At 41.7% G+C, this 16,676-nt stretch overlaps 2 long non-coding RNA genes across 3 annotated transcripts; both read right to left on the reverse strand.

Moving 5' to 3' along the window:
- Positions 1-437: 437 nt before the first annotated feature.
- On the reverse strand, positions 438-6,400 carry LOC117244326. Its single transcript, XR_004497196.1, has 3 exons — positions 6,315-6,400; positions 4,838-4,964; positions 438-541 (listed from the first exon to the last, which is right to left on the reverse strand). It is a non-coding gene; the product is annotated as an uncharacterized LOC117244326 (long non-coding RNA).
- Positions 6,401-9,921: 3,521 nt separating this feature from the next.
- On the reverse strand, positions 9,922-13,480 carry LOC109022601. 2 transcript variants are annotated; one of them, XR_004497195.1, is made up of 3 exons: positions 13,053-13,480; positions 11,329-11,397; positions 9,922-10,211 (listed from the first exon to the last, which is right to left on the reverse strand). It is a non-coding gene; the product is annotated as an uncharacterized LOC109022601 (long non-coding RNA). The 2 variants fall into 2 exon arrangements; XR_002001615.2 differs by lacking the exon at positions 13,053-13,480 and adding an exon at positions 12,525-12,955.
- Between the last annotated feature and the right edge of the window lie 3,196 nt (positions 13,481-16,676).

Below are 16,676 nucleotides of genomic sequence, written 5' to 3' on the forward strand. Positions count from 1 at the left end.
CAGAGAAATAAGGAAGAGCATCAGGACTGAGAGGCACAATAAGGAGAATTGGTTTGAGAGCAAAAATTCTGGGTAGCTCATCTGGGATGTGGGACAGATTATGGTTTGTGTTGATTTTTTTCTCTTCATAGAGTCTCAGAGAAATTCTGTGATGTGCCAGCACTCAACACGAAGGGAGATGGTTTATTCCTCACAACAGCCTGAGGAAGTGATCAGATCTACATCAGCCTGGCTGAGAAGGGTCATGAATAACTCAGCAGGGAGTTAGTTTATTCTTAGGAGTGGTGAAATGACTGAAGATGTATCCTGCAGAGGGAATTCTTGTGGGTTCACTCATCTTCTTAAAAATAAAACACAATTGAAACAAATTCCAGTTTGGAGAGATACCTATCATTAATGTGACTGTTGAATTTGGCAAGGCTAACAAAAGACTCATAAAGAATTAATTAGTAATTAAGAATTAAGCCTTCTACAGCATGGGACAGTCAAAATGCCCTCATTCCTCTCAGCATCTTCACCAGTGTACAGGAGCCACAGGAATCTGGAAAGAGAACAGAAAGACATGAAGTTACTTGAAATAGTGCAGGTTAGAAGATAGAGGGGGAAAATATCTTCCTTAAAAACCCTTAAGTTATCCTTGCTCTCCATGAGCAAATGTTGCAGTAAGGCTACAGAGATGCCTGCTTGCTTATGCTTGCCTAAGAAAATGCCATCAGAAAATCTATAAAAATTGCTAAGAAAAGAGAAAGAAACAAAAGTTCATTTGTTTTAACAGCACACCCACCAAAGAACAAGAAAGCACCCCCACAACAGCAGTGGCATGTGTGTCCTCACTTCCTTCACACTTCATCAGAAACCTCGTGGGTAACCTTAACCCAGTTAGCTGCCAGAGCAGTAAAATCCTAAGGAAAGGTGATGGAGCTGTGAGATGAGTGCTGGAGAGCAGATAAGGCCACACGGTGAGGGAGGGATGGACACCAGCTCAGGGGGGCTGTCTCAGCATCCTTTCCTTCACCAGCTGGTGCCTCTGGCTGCTCTGAGCAGAGTGGAGAGATGAAAGGCAGCTGCAGGGCAGGCAGGGCTGGTGACACAACACCTCCACCACAGGCACAGCGCCGGGGTTGGCACCCACGAACGCGTGTGGTCGGATTTCTTCACTTGTAGAGCTAAGGGAAAAAAAAGGACTGAAAAGAGCGGTAAACAAACCAGAGGGCAGGCAGGGAACAGCTGGCAACACCTTCTCTGTCTGATTCGAGAGGGATTTTTCTGAAAGCAAAGCCACTTACATAAAATCCCCTCATTTCAAGGGTAATTCTAAGGAAATGAGTCCATCTCCTTCTTTAGGCTGATGCCCTCAAAGAGTGACATGGAATAACTGAGCAGGGAAGAGACATGCATCCCAAGAGTTTTCAAAAAATATCACAGAACTGTAAGTGCTTGAACAGACACACCAATGCCAGCTGCTGGCCATTCACAGATGGTCCCAAAATGCAGACTTCATTTAAATCTGATGGGATCTGATGCTGTTTTGCATGATACAACTCTACTGTCATGGTGTTAATTTCACCATCAGCTTCCCAGTTATCCTTCTCCATGCTGAACATGACAGCATGGAGCAGGGATGGAGCTCACGTGTGAAGCTGCTGATGCACACTCCGATTTGAACACTACACACAACAGAGGTGAAAAAGGTGCCTTCCCAAGGGGCCCTGAGGTCTCTGCATCATGGACTTGACTGATAAGAGCTACTGGGCCCAGGGACCCCTGTGCATGCACAGATGTTGCTCCTGAAGGCGAGCCCAGGTGCTGCTTGAGAGAAACCTGCAAGAGCTGAGCCCTCAATGCCCTGACCTGGACTTGCATGAAACTGCAGAACCAAAACTAGTATGGGCCTCTAAGAAGTGGGCAAAAGAACCAAATCTTGCAAGCTGCTGAGAAGTCTCACGTTTCAGTGGTCACACACCACTTTGCCCAGACTGACTCATTTGTCCAGTCAGAAATGCAGCTTCCTGGCGTTGCAGCAACATGGGGAGTGCAAAGCAAGAGAGGGAGCCTTGCTGGGGTGAGGCTGAGCAAGGCAGAGTGACCTGTTAATTTTTTAAGCACAGCAGTTGGTTATGCTCCCAGCATAAGAAGGATGTGGGTCTGCTGAACTGAGTCCAGAGGAGGCCATGAAGATGTTCAGAGGGCTGGAGCATCTCTTCTATGGAGACAGGCTGAGAGCTGGGGATGTTCACCTTGGAGAAGGCTCCAGGGAGACCTTCTAGCACCTTCCACCACCTAAAGAAGCTACACATATAGACTGATACAATACAGCTTCAAAAGAGACATTTTTAGGGAACAAGCTTACCTAAATGGGAGAGCTATCACAGCCAATATATTTCTCGCATGTCATGATATTATTGATAACTTTGGTTCAGTTTGCGGAGCTTGAATTTATAATGCAGATGGTTTGGAAACATCTAGCATTTAGCTTTGGGGAAAACTTCAACTGCTTGTCAAGTCAGTGCTCAGAACACTGCTGGGAGCTGTTTCACCCTTAATTCTAAGGAATCCAACTTCACTATAAAGGTGTTTTTTAAATCTCCCCTCTCCCACACAAACAGGTTTTCAGTTTTCTCCACAGCTCTCACAGAGAAAAAACCCACAATGTACTTCTTTCACAATCCCCCCACTGAGAATCTAGTTTTATTTCAAACTTTCATATCTCACCTACAGAAACAGCAAGGACCTGAGCCTGTCAATGCAGGAAGAAAAGGTCTGTGACCTGAGGATCTGTGGTTTTGCCAGGTGTTGTTAAGTATCAATTCTGCAATGAAGCCTCTGGTTGTAATGTATGACAAGTGGAGCCAGCACACTGTGCTCCCACAGGTGTTCAGGACTTGTGGCTTTATCAGCCACCTCTGGAAACTTTGATTTAAGATTTATGCCCACACTGAGTGTTCCACCCTGGAGCAGAAGTGACTGACAGCACACTCTTAGGAGCAAATCTGGGCAGGCAGTTTTCTGCAGCCCTCTGAAATCAAAACAAGATTTTTCCTAAATTCAATAGGAATCAATGCCTCAACCTTCACTTTGACAGAAAAAAGAAACAAAACCCACCTGGTTGATATAGCACTTCATTGCTTTCAACTGTGAATTGAGCTCTGAAAGGGAGATGAAGAACACTTGGTGCTCCTTTTCCCAAACTGTCCCACAGATTTATGGCACTGCACTTATTTATAGTCTCCTGTGTACTGAGGGTTTTGTGACACCTGTTTTAGGTTATAATCAAGAACTGTTACAGCTGATCAGCATTAAAAAGATACCATGCTTGGCTGCTCTGTACCTTGCTCTGAAAACAGAAGCAGAATGGAAAACTGGAGAGACACCAGGAGATCTGGCAGGGCTCTGATCTCCTCCCTCAGGCCATTTCCACCACTGGATGTCCAGAAGAACCAGCAGCTACAACACATTATGGTTAAAACAGCTGCAGCTGGAAGAGTTCATCTGGCACTTGTGGTAAGCTGTAAATCACAAGAGAAACTTGTGGAAAGAGAATACAAATCTCCCAGTTCTCACCCTGGTGCTTTTCTCTTGGTGTTCTGGCAGATTAACACAGCCACTGAGCATGCTGTCAGCTTCTGTGGTGTGGGAAGGCAGTGCTGGCCAGGCGCTCCATGCTGAAAAAAGTCCTTAATTTAATTAAGATATAATAGGTCTCTGACTCGCTCAAACAACTGTTCTACACTGTGATCTGGTTCCACAGATAAATGGCACCTTTGAGATGCAGTGCAAGGTGTTGTAGCTGGGTGATTTGTAGTGATTTTGGTTGAATGCCTCTCCATCTTTAAGGAAGCATGCTTGGAGAAGTTATCAGAGGCTAGATGTGACGAGGATGTGGCTCACAAGCCAGCAGTGGGTTAACTTGGCAGGTGTTGCTGCTCCCTGTGTGTCTCACTGGAGCCACAGCCCCAGTTCAGGGCAAGGGGATTCAGTGGTTCTCCCTTGCTTTGGTGGGATCCTTCCACCACAGAAACAATCTTTTGCTCACTTCTCTCTGAGATGTTCTGTTTCAGTTGTGGACTGTTTCAGGCAGACTGTGAAATAGGATTTTGCCACAAATTATTCACATACTGCAGCCAGTCATGAAACCAATGTATAAAAATCATAAAGGGGAAAACAAACTATAAAATAGTGACAATTTTGCACATTCATGGCACTCTTCACAGGGCAATGAGTGTCACAGCTGTGTTCAGGGATGAGTATCTGAGCTCCACTGTGTTCATTGAACAAGAAATTCCACTGCTTGCAGGCATTTCCTGTTATTCCTTCTCCCTCAGAAGGGTGGTCTAACTAATAATTACTAATTATTACTAATAATTACTTACTGTAATGTTGGTTGCCCTTTATGGAGAGTTTTAGTGGATCTGTTTGCCTGGGAGGGAGAGCAGCAGACACAGGGACACAAGGATGTCTAAGGAATAGTAGCCTTCAGGAGAAAGGAAGGAAAGGGGCAGCAGAAATCTGCTTCAGGGGCACAGCATGGGCAGAAGAAATCTTCCAGAATCCCTTTTTGCACCATTTGTAGCTGAAACAAGAGGCCTTGGAAGAGCTACTTAATCCAGGTGACCTGGTGAACCAGGGACAGAGCCAAAATTGAAATGCAGGACTCTTCCATTCAAGCTCTGTTTTAAACAGGAGCTTTAACCTTGGTTTTGTGCTTTACATGTACAGTTTTACCTTGTCCTGTATGTATAGAGCAGTTCCTTCACAGAGCCAAGCATCACACAAGTTTTCCAGACAAGGAACAGATCTAATTTAGTGCTGCTGAGCCTGCAAAGAGGAATGCTGGTACCTGCCATGGACACCCTGGTCTCCAAGGGGACTCCAGGAAGATCTGAATGATTTTCTGCTGAGATGTGACGAAGGTCTGTGGCTCCATTTGTTTCTCAAATCGGAATTGCAATGCTTTGGTGGCTTTACTGGGAGAAACAGATGAGCAGAATTAGGTTTCATTACTGAAATTTGCCTTTAAAAAGTAAAAAAAATATGTATTTAAGTAAAGAGTAAATAACATCAATCTCTGTGTTTAATACTTTAAATGTAAAGAACTACTGGCACAAATGTGAAAGGCCAGGAACAAGGAGATCAGGAAACACATGAACAATAACCATTATTTATGACCTTAGAAAATTTGTTATTGTTTACCTAAATTGAAGCTACAAGTCACTTCTGCTAGATGAGAATCTGCTATGTCTCATTTGCAGAATTTACATCATAGATGCATCATTTTTTATTGGAATTGTGACAAGAACACTTTCATTTGGGATCTTATCTTTCATGTTTGACAACAAGAACCTTAGTTTAGAGCACAATTTCTGCAACCACTTTCCAGTGGGTGGCTGACCCACCATGTACACATTTGGGAATGATCACTGAACAAACCAAAACCATTTCCTTCAGTGTTTTCAGAGATGTCAGTCTCCTCCTCCTGACTTCAAAAAGTGTAACTCTTTTTTCAAAAGCGAGTTATCTGGCATTTATTCCCCGTCAATTAGCATGTTCATGGTGTACAAGTGGAGCACCACATCATGGCCTTTCCATCTGCTGGGAAGTTTTGTAACTTTTTTTAGGCTGACTTTCTAAGAAAATGAGGTCTATGTGACCATATGGAGCAAGGTTGTCCCAGTCATAAATGACACTGGCCAAATTTGCACAGTCCTCTGTGACAGTGGCAGAGATCCAGAGGAAAATCAGATCTGAGAAAAGAGAGCCACTGAAGAAAGCAGAGGCATTATCAGTCTCAAAGACTAGAAGAATTTAGGAAAGGGGACTGAAACAAGAACTCCATGCACACTTTGAACTTAAAACTGAATCCTCATGGACCTTGGGTTGAGGCTCCTGGGGCTTCTGACCAATGAATTGTTACTGGCACCTACATGTCCCTGCTCAGCTTTGTTTAATTAAGGTTATCTGTTAGCAGATGGACTAAACTACTTGGCAGGTCAGGTTCTGACTGCCCAGATTTATAATTTAGCAGTAGCAGGAAAAATCTAGAGCCAAGACTGCAATCAACCACAAAATACAAATTCAAAAAGAAACCAGAAAGAAGAAAAAAAAAAAAAAAAAAAGACTATTATTTTTCAGGGCTTTTCAACCTTCCTCTTATACCCACAAAACTAAAATTAAGAGAAATCTGTCAGAATTCAAGGTTTTGAGGGCCCTGGTCTTGTCTCTATCCCACAGCACAACAGCCCACAAGAGAAAGCTTCAGTTGGGCAGGTTTCCTGAGCACAGCAGCTCAGCACAGGTGGCTCTTCAAACACACTCACCCTGGGGAAAGCACAGTCAGAGTGGTGCAAACCAACAGTGTGATGGCTTTCAGCTCCCACATTAAGGCTTACAGAAGCTTTCCTGCAACCTGAAGACAAGAGACACTGAACAGCCCCTTATGAAATTGCTTTTAAATGGTCATTTTGCAGAACTACACTGTATTTACTCGGTCCAACACTTTCAGAACGATGTCACACAGGTTCAGGGCCTTTGCACACGCCCTGCTCTGAACACTGCAGGCAGACTATGCAATTCCCCTCTGTCTCCTGCCTTTCCCTGCCTACCCCAGGCCCTGTAGAAGCTGATGTGTCCAGTGTCTGTGGCTTACTGAAGGGCTTGCTCATGAGTCCTGGGAGCAGAGCAAGAGCTTGAACACATTATGGAATTATAAAATTGTAGAATAGTTTGGATTGGAAGAGACATTTATAGATCTTCTAGCCCAACCCCCTGCCCTAGATCAGGTTGCTCAAAGCCCAAATCCAACCTGGCCTCAAGCACTTCCAGGGATGGGGCATCCATGGTTTCTTTGGGCAGCCTGTGCCAGGGCTTCATCATCCTCACAGGGAACAATTTATTCCCAATATCCAGTCTAAACCTGCCTTCTTGTTTGAAGCCATTCCCCCTTGTCCTGTCACTCCATGCCCCTGTTCAAAGTCCCTCTCAGCTCTCCTGTAACCCCTTTAGGCACTGGAAGGTGTTCTGGAGCTTTCTCCTCTCCAGGCTGAACACACCCAGCTCTCTCAGCCTGACTCCATAGCAGAAGTGCTCCAGCCCTCTGAGCATCTCTGTGGCCTCCTCTGGACTTTCTCCAGCAGATCCATTTATGATTTTTACACTAGTATTTATGAAGGGAGCTGGTAAGGTGTCCAGTTGCAGTGTAACCATGGCTGGCTTAAACATTAACAAAGAGTATTTCCGATGTCTGAAGCGATGCAAGCTAATTCCAGCAAACTGTTGTCAAGTGCTGATGAGAATAAACCATTCTGAAAAATTAAACAGTGTTATAGATACTCGACCCAAAGCAAGCACCAATAGAAACCAGTCTAGTCAGTCCAGGCTTAATTAAAATAAGATCAGTTTAAACATTATGTGAGACAGCATCACCCCAGGAATGCAGCCCCAATGAGGAATGCCAAACTGGGTATCAAAATGTTGCTGATTGGCATGGAGTGCCATTAGTTTCCAATATAGGAATTAATTTTCCAATAAAAACTTTATTTTTATGACATACAATGGACCTGGGGGCTCATCTTTTAGAGATTCTGTATGCTCTGGTGTAAGTCATCCAAATACATTCAATATTCTACTGTTACTGATTCATGCAGCTTAACCTCTTCAGGCAGAGGAGTGAAGGATGGAGACAATAGCTCGAGTTGATTCACACAAGAAAATCAAATTACTAAGTTCTGACCATTAAATAAAAGCCCTTCTTGCACCCAAAATACATGAATTGCCAGTGTTTGTAGAAGAAAAAGCATTTACAGAGGAAAATTGCAGTTTGCTCAAGTGTACTGAGCTGTATAAACAGCTACCTAGAGAAAGACATTATTTATTAAAAAAAACTCCCAGCCAGTTAATAAAAGCCAATTGCACCTAGGCACAAGCCTATGAAATGTTACTATCATGGGCAGTATTCACTCTATTTCAATTTGCATAACTTCTCACCTGAAAACATGTATTTGTTTCAAAGACAGACTTCTTTACATGAATTAAGGACAGTGCTTTATGTATATATTGCTTGAATTAGCAGTGAACTGCACAGCCTTCTTGGCAGACATAACCTAAACAAGTGCACACTGCAAAAAAGCCTTTAAAACTTAATAATGTAAAACTTAAAATGAGGTTTAGTTCACCTTTTTCTTGCTGACTACTGCAGTGAAAAGATTGGATTATAGAGAGCAGAAGTCTGGTTGGCCAAGTAACATCTATTGTGCCTTCTGGAGCCACACTGAAACTGTGTCCTCGTCCTCAATATTTTACAGCAGCTGATGAATTGCACAGAAATATATTCTAGGGACAGCTTCAAATGTTACTCTTCTTTGTTATTACAAGGTCCATTTCCATTCCTTGATGTTGTAAAAAGGCTGACAGGACTTAAGATTCTTTCTTCTTTGTAAATTCATCACATCTTAGTTCTCTTTTCATATTACTGACTTTTCTCTTGCTTGTTAATTTCCCACCTTTAAGTATGTAGTCCCTCTCTATGGGTTCAATCTTTGTCAATGAAAAGTCATGCTGAGTCAGCAGTGATGAACACAGAGCTACAATAACCTCTTACCTCAGTCTGACACTTGTAGAGCTGTTAAACCTGATAATTCATTTGCCCCAAGAGAGAAACAGCCTCAAAAATAGAGACACAGAATTCAATACATTTGTCTCTGTTTTGGAACCTCAAAGATTTCACTCTGCTCAGGCTTTCTGCATGGTCATAGGATGATGATTAACATATTTGCCACGAAACAGGCAGGGTTCCCAAGCAGTAACTTGGCTGGGGAAGGCAGAGCAGCACCTTGAGTGTGACAACATCCCCTGCTGTTCCATTAGCAAATAGCAAATCAGCTCCAGCTTTGCCATCACCACACAGCCCAGCACAGCACAGCCTCACCTGCTTCCCTGAGCCCCAACACGGCCAGAACACCCTGAGCCACAAACAGGGACAGCAGCTGCTGCTGAGGTGGGTTGGAAGCACAGCAGCTTCAGAAGTGCTGGCTAACCACTTTTAAAAACCCTGATCTGGTATCATTTCAGCTTCAAACCACATGAAAAAAATGTACAAACATGCAGGGCATTTTTCTTTTTTATTTCTGTGCAGTTACCAGATTTTTAGGCGAATATATGTTTGTATATATATACATACACATGTATATATATATATGTATATATATATGTAATGCTAGCAGTCTATTTATACATGGTATTCTGACAAACTGCATGGAATCAAGCTCAGGAATAAAATCACTTAAATCCCAACCAGGCAGCAAGCTGTAAATAACCTTCAGTTTGGTGTGGGACACTGCAGGTTCCTTCCTGAGGCCACCACACACATCCACAGTCGCTAAATGACACATCCCTGCTCACTCCCAGAGAGAGGACACAAACAGATCTGCCCTTTGTCCTTCTAACTCTGCCTCAAGGCCATTTGTCACACACAAAAATGACAGAGCATGGGGAGATCTCTGCTCTCGCTGCCTGTGTGCAACCAGTTCTAGAAATATTAAGCCAAACTTGAGGTTTTTAGCTTTCAGATTCACAATATATCTTTCCTGGCAACTAAGAAAAGCTTCTTTAAAAGGCTACCTGACATTTTGTAACCATGCCATCAGAAACTTTTGAGAGAATCAATCAAAAGCTGTTTGTCTGCAGAACTGCCAGACTGACATTGTCATTTATGCCACCACTTAATGGTGCTGGTGATGTAAATTTGGAGTGGATCAAATTTCTGACATTCAGAAAAGGTTCACTGCAGAGCAGACCAACTACTGATTGTCACAAAGGTGCAGCTCTTTAATAAAAAGATACTGATAAAAATGTTTAAGAAATATAAGACAAGATTTTTATTTTTGTTTTTTTTTAATAAAAGATACAAAAGCATTTGTAACACACGATGAAGTCAACCAATAATTTTCAGTGTTGTTTTCCCTTTATTTTTAATCTAAACAATTTGTTTGTCAACAGTCAAACATCAGAGGGGAAACCAGATTTCTGGGCTGGAGACATGAATCCAGCCCACATCTCCTATTTACCAGGACCCAACAGCAATATCTTCTCATGTGATTCTTAATAAGTCTTGTGGTCTGTCCTTGCCACAGGTTCCTCAGCTGTATTTTGGAAATTTTGGCACCTGGCAGTGCCACAGATATGCTGTGGCACTTGTGAAGTCCACTGGCACACAATAGCTACAGCAAACATTAACAGCAGTTTAAGTATCTAAAAGGATGCACAAGTGAAGCAGCAAACACAAGGAGTTTCTGGAAAACAAATTATGAATCTCATCCTACTGAAATGCTAAGAAGAGCTTGGCAAGTGATTTTACCACAAGATATTTAGCCTCAGACACTCATAAGATCCCATTAAAAGAATTGCAAAGATCCCTCAGAGATTTAATTCCACATTCATGGGAAGTGAATTACAATTCCCTCTGGCTTCTGGGGTGAGAAATCCCACTGAACAGACTGGTACCTCTGCAGTTCTGGCCCTGTTTTCTGTTTCACAACACCCCATCTGCCTCACCTGCACCCTCTGCTTTGCCCCATCATCCTCCCCAAACACTAGAGAAATACTTCTTTTCAGGAGGAACTGGGCTGCAAAAAGTACCTGTCAAAGCTGATTAGACAGAATGGGAATTGAGTGTTCAGGCACCATCCAGGCATAAAGGGAAAATCCAGCGATAAAACTGGCAACATCTTCCTGTTCTCTCATACTTCACTTGTGTGCCCAGAAAGTAAATGTGAAATACAACCTAGACTTCCTTGAATGTACTGCCTAAAAGCTGTTCTTGAAATAGAAGATATTTGTGCCAAGAGAAGCAAAATCATATTGTTGTTGGATTGTCAAGGCCAAAGAAAGCAGACCCTGGAGAATACTGCTACCCAGAGTGACACAATTCTTTTCACTGCCAGCTCTCAGCAGCCATACAGTATTTCTTGTGATTACTTTAGTTCTTATGATGATTCAAGAACTTGAAGTCTAGGACAGAGAATCGCTGCGAAAAATATTTTATCTATCAAAATGCCTGCAAAATGCTAAAAAAAAGCAAAATACATGCACACAAAAGTCAATCTGTATTCCTTTTTGGGTGTGTAACACCATTTATAGTGGTCATCTGAGATACTTGGGCACTTTAATAAAGATCTGCTTTACAATAAGACTTAAATTTCAAATATGCTCCAGAGGCTATGGAGCTCTAACAGAGAAGAAAGAGCTGAGAAAGAAGAAGGCTGAAAATTTTGTTTATGCCTCTGCACAGAGACAGGGAATAAGACTTGGTCAACAGCTTTAAATATACATTCTCACCTGTAGGTACTTTTGTATTTAGGCTTTTAAGTTTGACATCTGGTTTTCACTTCTTTGCATCTCTGAATCCTGCAAAGGTAGCACAGAAGGAATGAGTTACTGCAAAGGGATGAGTTAAAACTTAATTCTTGTGAATATAACGGGTGGACCTCTCAGTATTACCCTAAACACCAGAAATGGCACAAACAGCACCACTTAAAATGACTGTTTTCAGTTAGGGTGTGAACAATCTTTGTTTGAATTCACTGATTTATGAGAAAACAGCTGTTTCAAACCAAGTGCTTGACTCAGTTGAGCAAACACAGTGTATTTGCTGCATCCCTCTGAGTCAATGTTCACCTTGAGTCACGCTTGGAGTTCTGCCTCATAATTTTACTTCTCACAATACCATTTTAAAAGCTTGAGACAGAGGTTTGTAAGGTAATAATTTGATTCAAAATGAATGTTTTAGTGAGTCTGTCTCAGCCTTACAAGTTTTCAGCATAAGACAAGCTGTGGATCACTGAAAATTTATTAATTACCAAAAACCACTCCAGCTTTACAAAGATAGGTGCATGAAGAGTTTCTCAAACACATCCCCTTTTGCTCTCATAGAAATGACTTCTCATTCTTATCTCCAATGTGACTTAAAAATGGTTTGAATGAATAGAAACTGTCATTAAAGCAGAATAAATCGTAACAATAAATGCATGCTTGAAACCCAGCATACTATTTATTGATGTAATTTTCTGACTTGTGCATTCTGAGAGAAGACACAGCACCTAATACATCAGATGAAGTGAAATTAAAAACAGTCTGAGATAATAGTGATAAACAGTGAACATAGAGAACAACTTCATTGTTTCAATGCTCAGACACAGAAATTATGGACATTGAGAAGGTAATGAAGGAACTTCAGGCTCTCTTAACAAAAAACCTGACGTCCTTGAAATAAATTAAAAAATAATAAAAGTAAGTGAGGTGGATTTTGAAACCCTGAAACCAAACAAGTTGCCTAATAACAATGAATCAGACTCTTACTGTGTGAATTGAAAGATAATGGTTTGCTTACTGTTTCTCTATTCTCCAGCATGATCTTAGACTCACACCCAGTTTTTCTAAAAGCTTTTTTTTCCTTGTTGTCACAGCAATTCCATAAAGCCATTAAAACTCTGATGTGAGAAGGCTTAAGGACATTTTAACATTATTATACTTACATATTTTACTACTTGAGAGAAGTTTGAGAATGTCTCTCCAACTTTAAACCTTTCCTGCTGTTTTCTTATTTTTGCTGCATTAATTGTAGAGGAATCTTTGTAGAATTCCATGTAGGAAAGGGAAGGAAAAAAGTGTTCCCTGGGGGCAATATAAACGTGGTAGGAAAAATAGTAACATTAATTAAAATATCAGAAACCAGGTAATTTTAAGAAGTTCACCCCAGGATTTTCGTGATTAAAAAGGAAATGCTCCCAGCTTTAGCCTATTATTAACTTTTCTTTCCCAATTCTTCAGGGTAAAGAAGAGAGAAGGCAGAATAATGGAGAAAGAAGATGTCTAGGCTAGACAAACCCCTTAAGGCAAAGGCATCAACTTTCAAGTTCAAGGTACTAAACCCACAAAATGACATGGCCAAATTGCACCTTCAAACACCAACAGCAAACACGGCATTTTAATGAGGAGTAGGTGGATAGACATGAATCAGGTACAACAACTGCAGTTCCTCAAGAGCAAATATTGACTCACACCTTTTCTCAGCTTCTGAGCCCTTCCACACGGCTGCTCCAAGGCACATCCTCACAAGCCATGGGGTTACACACCTCACCAGGACCACTGCCAGCCCCACTCTTGCTGTGCCTGCTCAAGCCTGTCCCAGCAGCACAGGTTCATTTGCATCACGTGCACCTCATTAATCCACATTAATTTGTTTCACTCTGCAAGCAGCAGAGGCAGGCGCCTGCACGCCGTCATTGTCTCAGCCAACTGGTTGCAGCTCTGCATGATGTTAAAACTCTAGTAATTGTAATCAGGCTGTCATAGTCCTGCTCCAGAAAGGGAGGAAAGATGAACAAAAACTTGGATGCTGAGATTATCAGGTGTCTCACAGTGCAGGCAAAGAGCAGCACTGAAACCCAGTCCCTTCTGGCTGTGGGGCAGCAGGAGGCATGGCCAGTGCACAGGAGGGGTCAGCAAACGCAGAAATACACTCAGATATCCACAGAAATTCAACCTAGAAAGGGCAGGAGGAGATAACAGACTTTCAATCCCCTACCAAATACACTGGGCTGTGGTGTTACAGCACTGTGTTCCAAATGAGGAAGGGAGGCTCAACCAGTGAGATTTTCATTTCTGCAGTTAGGTGAAAGACTTTTCTCCAAGGAAACAATATTGTAGTAGCATTAAATTTTAATTTTCTCAGTGACTTTACTCACTGAATATATTTTCAGTAATTCTTGTTTTATTTTCAAAGCTCATGGGAATGTAAAAAAAAATGAAACCCCAAACTAGTTTCTGCTTGGAAATAAATGCTGTTAATGCTGCCACTGCATGTTTCCAAAAACTAGTTTCATCACTCAAACTCTAAGAGTTTTCCCCCACAGAATACCATAACAAGAGTTAACTTACAAGCTTTCATATGCATCTTTGAACACTACATTAGCATTAATTGGCTATGACAGATGACTAAGCCTGTCCTCTGCTTCCTCCTTTCTATCACCCCTATGAGAACTGGGCCAGACTGTCAGTGCTGCAGCAGACTGAAATCAGCTATTCTGCTTTTATCAGAAAAAAACCCCAAACCCTGCACTTTTTAAAAGTGCAGATAATTTTTACTGCAACAAATAGCTTGGGATTTCAGAAAATAGGTATTTGATTTTTTGTTTCAGTTTCTGTGGGCATGGTTTGTTCCAGCTGTGCTTGACTTCCTGAAGGACACCATCAAAACTTGATTAGGGTGCAACAGAAAGCTGATTCATGCTGGTTTATTCCTTCCAAAGAAGAATCCTTTTCCCTTTCCACACTGGCATGTTTTAGTTCTCCTCATGCCTTAAGAACCCAGTTAGAAATACATCTCCCTGTCCTCACTTGGCAGACTCTCTGGGGCAGGTTAAGACAAGGTGCTTGTCCTTCTGCCCAGCTCTTTTCTGACATAGAAATGCTCCCATATAAGAGAGCAGTTTGTACAATGTTATTTCCCATTCTACCCCTTCTCAGTGCTGTTGAAGATGGGCTTGTGGAATACTGGGTGAGAAACATGATCAGTAAATTGGGGCCCAAACTCTTTCTCCTTTCCAGTAAGTGAATAAGATGTGCTGAAGAAGGGAGGGAGAGGGAAAAATTATTAATTTATAACATCTTAGACCTACTTACTGAGTCTTGAAAAAGGATACATGACTTGAACTACAGATTAACTCCATTCCTACAGGTAATAGGGGGTTTTAGCTCGTTACTACTGAGTTAAAGGAAACTCCTTAAACTAAAACAAATGAAACCCCAAAGGGAGCACATGTGTTGTTGTGTGATAAAATGATAAAGAACTGTGCCATTGAGTCTTTCCAAAGCTGAAAGTTAGTGCTGATTTTGCATTAAAAGAAAGGATACCTCTGTTCTCACAGATTCTCAGACCAGAAAGTACCCATAACATGCAGTTCCACACCTCTGTTTGGCACAGGTGTGAACTGACAAGCACAACCAACAATCCTTGCTGTGTCTGGCTCATGACAAAACCTGTACCAGCTCTGCACTAAAAATAAGAGTGTGAGCTACCTCTAAAACACTGAGGATTTAAAAAACACAACCCTCAGACTCTTAAAATCCCTTGACATTTCCAGGAGGTTGAAATGCTTCTGAAGTTGTTAATGTACCAAAGGAGATTTTGGAGTGCAGAAACATGACAATTCCATTTAGGAAATATATGTGAAAATCAGAATTTAAACCTAAACATAGCAAGACCATATTGCAACTCTCCCCAAGTATATTCCTTTGAAGAGCTCACATACTTTCCTGCAGAAAGCTGACTGCTTAAAATAGCTGTCAGCTTTCTAAAGGGAGTGATTAATTCCACTGGAGCTATTTCTGCTTCCAAGAGTACTATTAAATTTAACTGACAATGGGGAAAGCTGCTGCTGATGGATGTCTCACATATTTTGAATAAAGCCCACATTTATGCCTTGCTAAGTGTGTGGTTTTTTTAGTTTTTAAACTTAATTTTCATTGTACAACCTATCAGTCAATGCTTATGAACCACTGACCAAAGCCATTCAATGACTGCTAGTAATTACTTAGTAACTGCCTTGTAATTGCCTCAGAGCTAGTAGCACCTATCCAGTAATTCTTACTAGAGCTAGTAAGTCCCTAGTAACTGCTCAGTAACTACAAGAGCCTCTCAGTAACTACTAGGAAGAGTCTAACAACATTGCAATAACTGTGTGGTCACTGCTGGTAACATCTTGGTGCCTAACAACTGCTGCTAATGACTGTGTAGCTGTCTAATATCTCCTAACAATTATTGAATTACTAATTACTGCCTTCTAACTGCCTAGTAAATAATAGTTACTGCCTAATGTCTGCATAGCAGCTCCTAGTAGCTACTTAATACCTGCCTAATAATCACTTGTAACTGCCTAGTTCATACTAGGTCTAACACCAGCTCTTTCCTTCATGGCCCCATTGACCCATCCTTCCTCGGGGCCAAATTCCCCTCAGACCACATTGTTTCCACCCCAAGGAGAATGAGCAGAGTAATTTCCCCCCAGTTTTCCCTGCTGTTGCCCCAAAAAGGGGCTTCATCCAGATCAGGGCCTCCCCTCAGGCTGTGAGGGGTCACATTGGATGGTTAAAGATGGATTGCAGTGGCAGGATGAGGAGCTCCTGCTTGGCACAGGGATTTTTTCCTCCTGCTTTTCCCTTTTTTCTCTCTAGTTCATGACTTGTCTGAGCTCTGCTCACAACAGTTCAAAGCTGCTGCCATTAAATTTGATAAAATCGGGATAATTTTTAGAGGGCAGCAGAGGGTGCTGTTAGTTCTCCTGTTGGGAGGATGGGGCTAGTCACCCCTCCAGCCCAGAATCCAGTCAGACCCAAAGCACAGAATAACCTTCTGCTGAGGGGTCAGCCTTGCTCCATGCTCCAGAATTGATGCTCTTCTCCAGCTGGCTCTGAAATTCAATGTTTTTTTTTTCAAGGGGCTCAAAGTAGGTTCACTGTTCTAAATACAGATTGAAAAAGAAGGAATCTCTAATATTCAGCATCTACTTTGAAAAGATAGATTCTTTGTGGTAATTATTCTATTCTATTCTATTCTATTCTATTCTATTCTATTCTATTCTATTCTATTCTATTCTATTCTATTCTATTCTATTCTATTCTATTCT

The sequence above is a fragment of the Parus major genome, chromosome 4 (genome assembly GCF_001522545.3).
Source record: "Parus major isolate Abel chromosome 4, Parus_major1.1, whole genome shotgun sequence".
NCBI classification, from domain to species: domain Eukaryota; kingdom Metazoa; phylum Chordata; class Aves; order Passeriformes; family Paridae; genus Parus; species Parus major.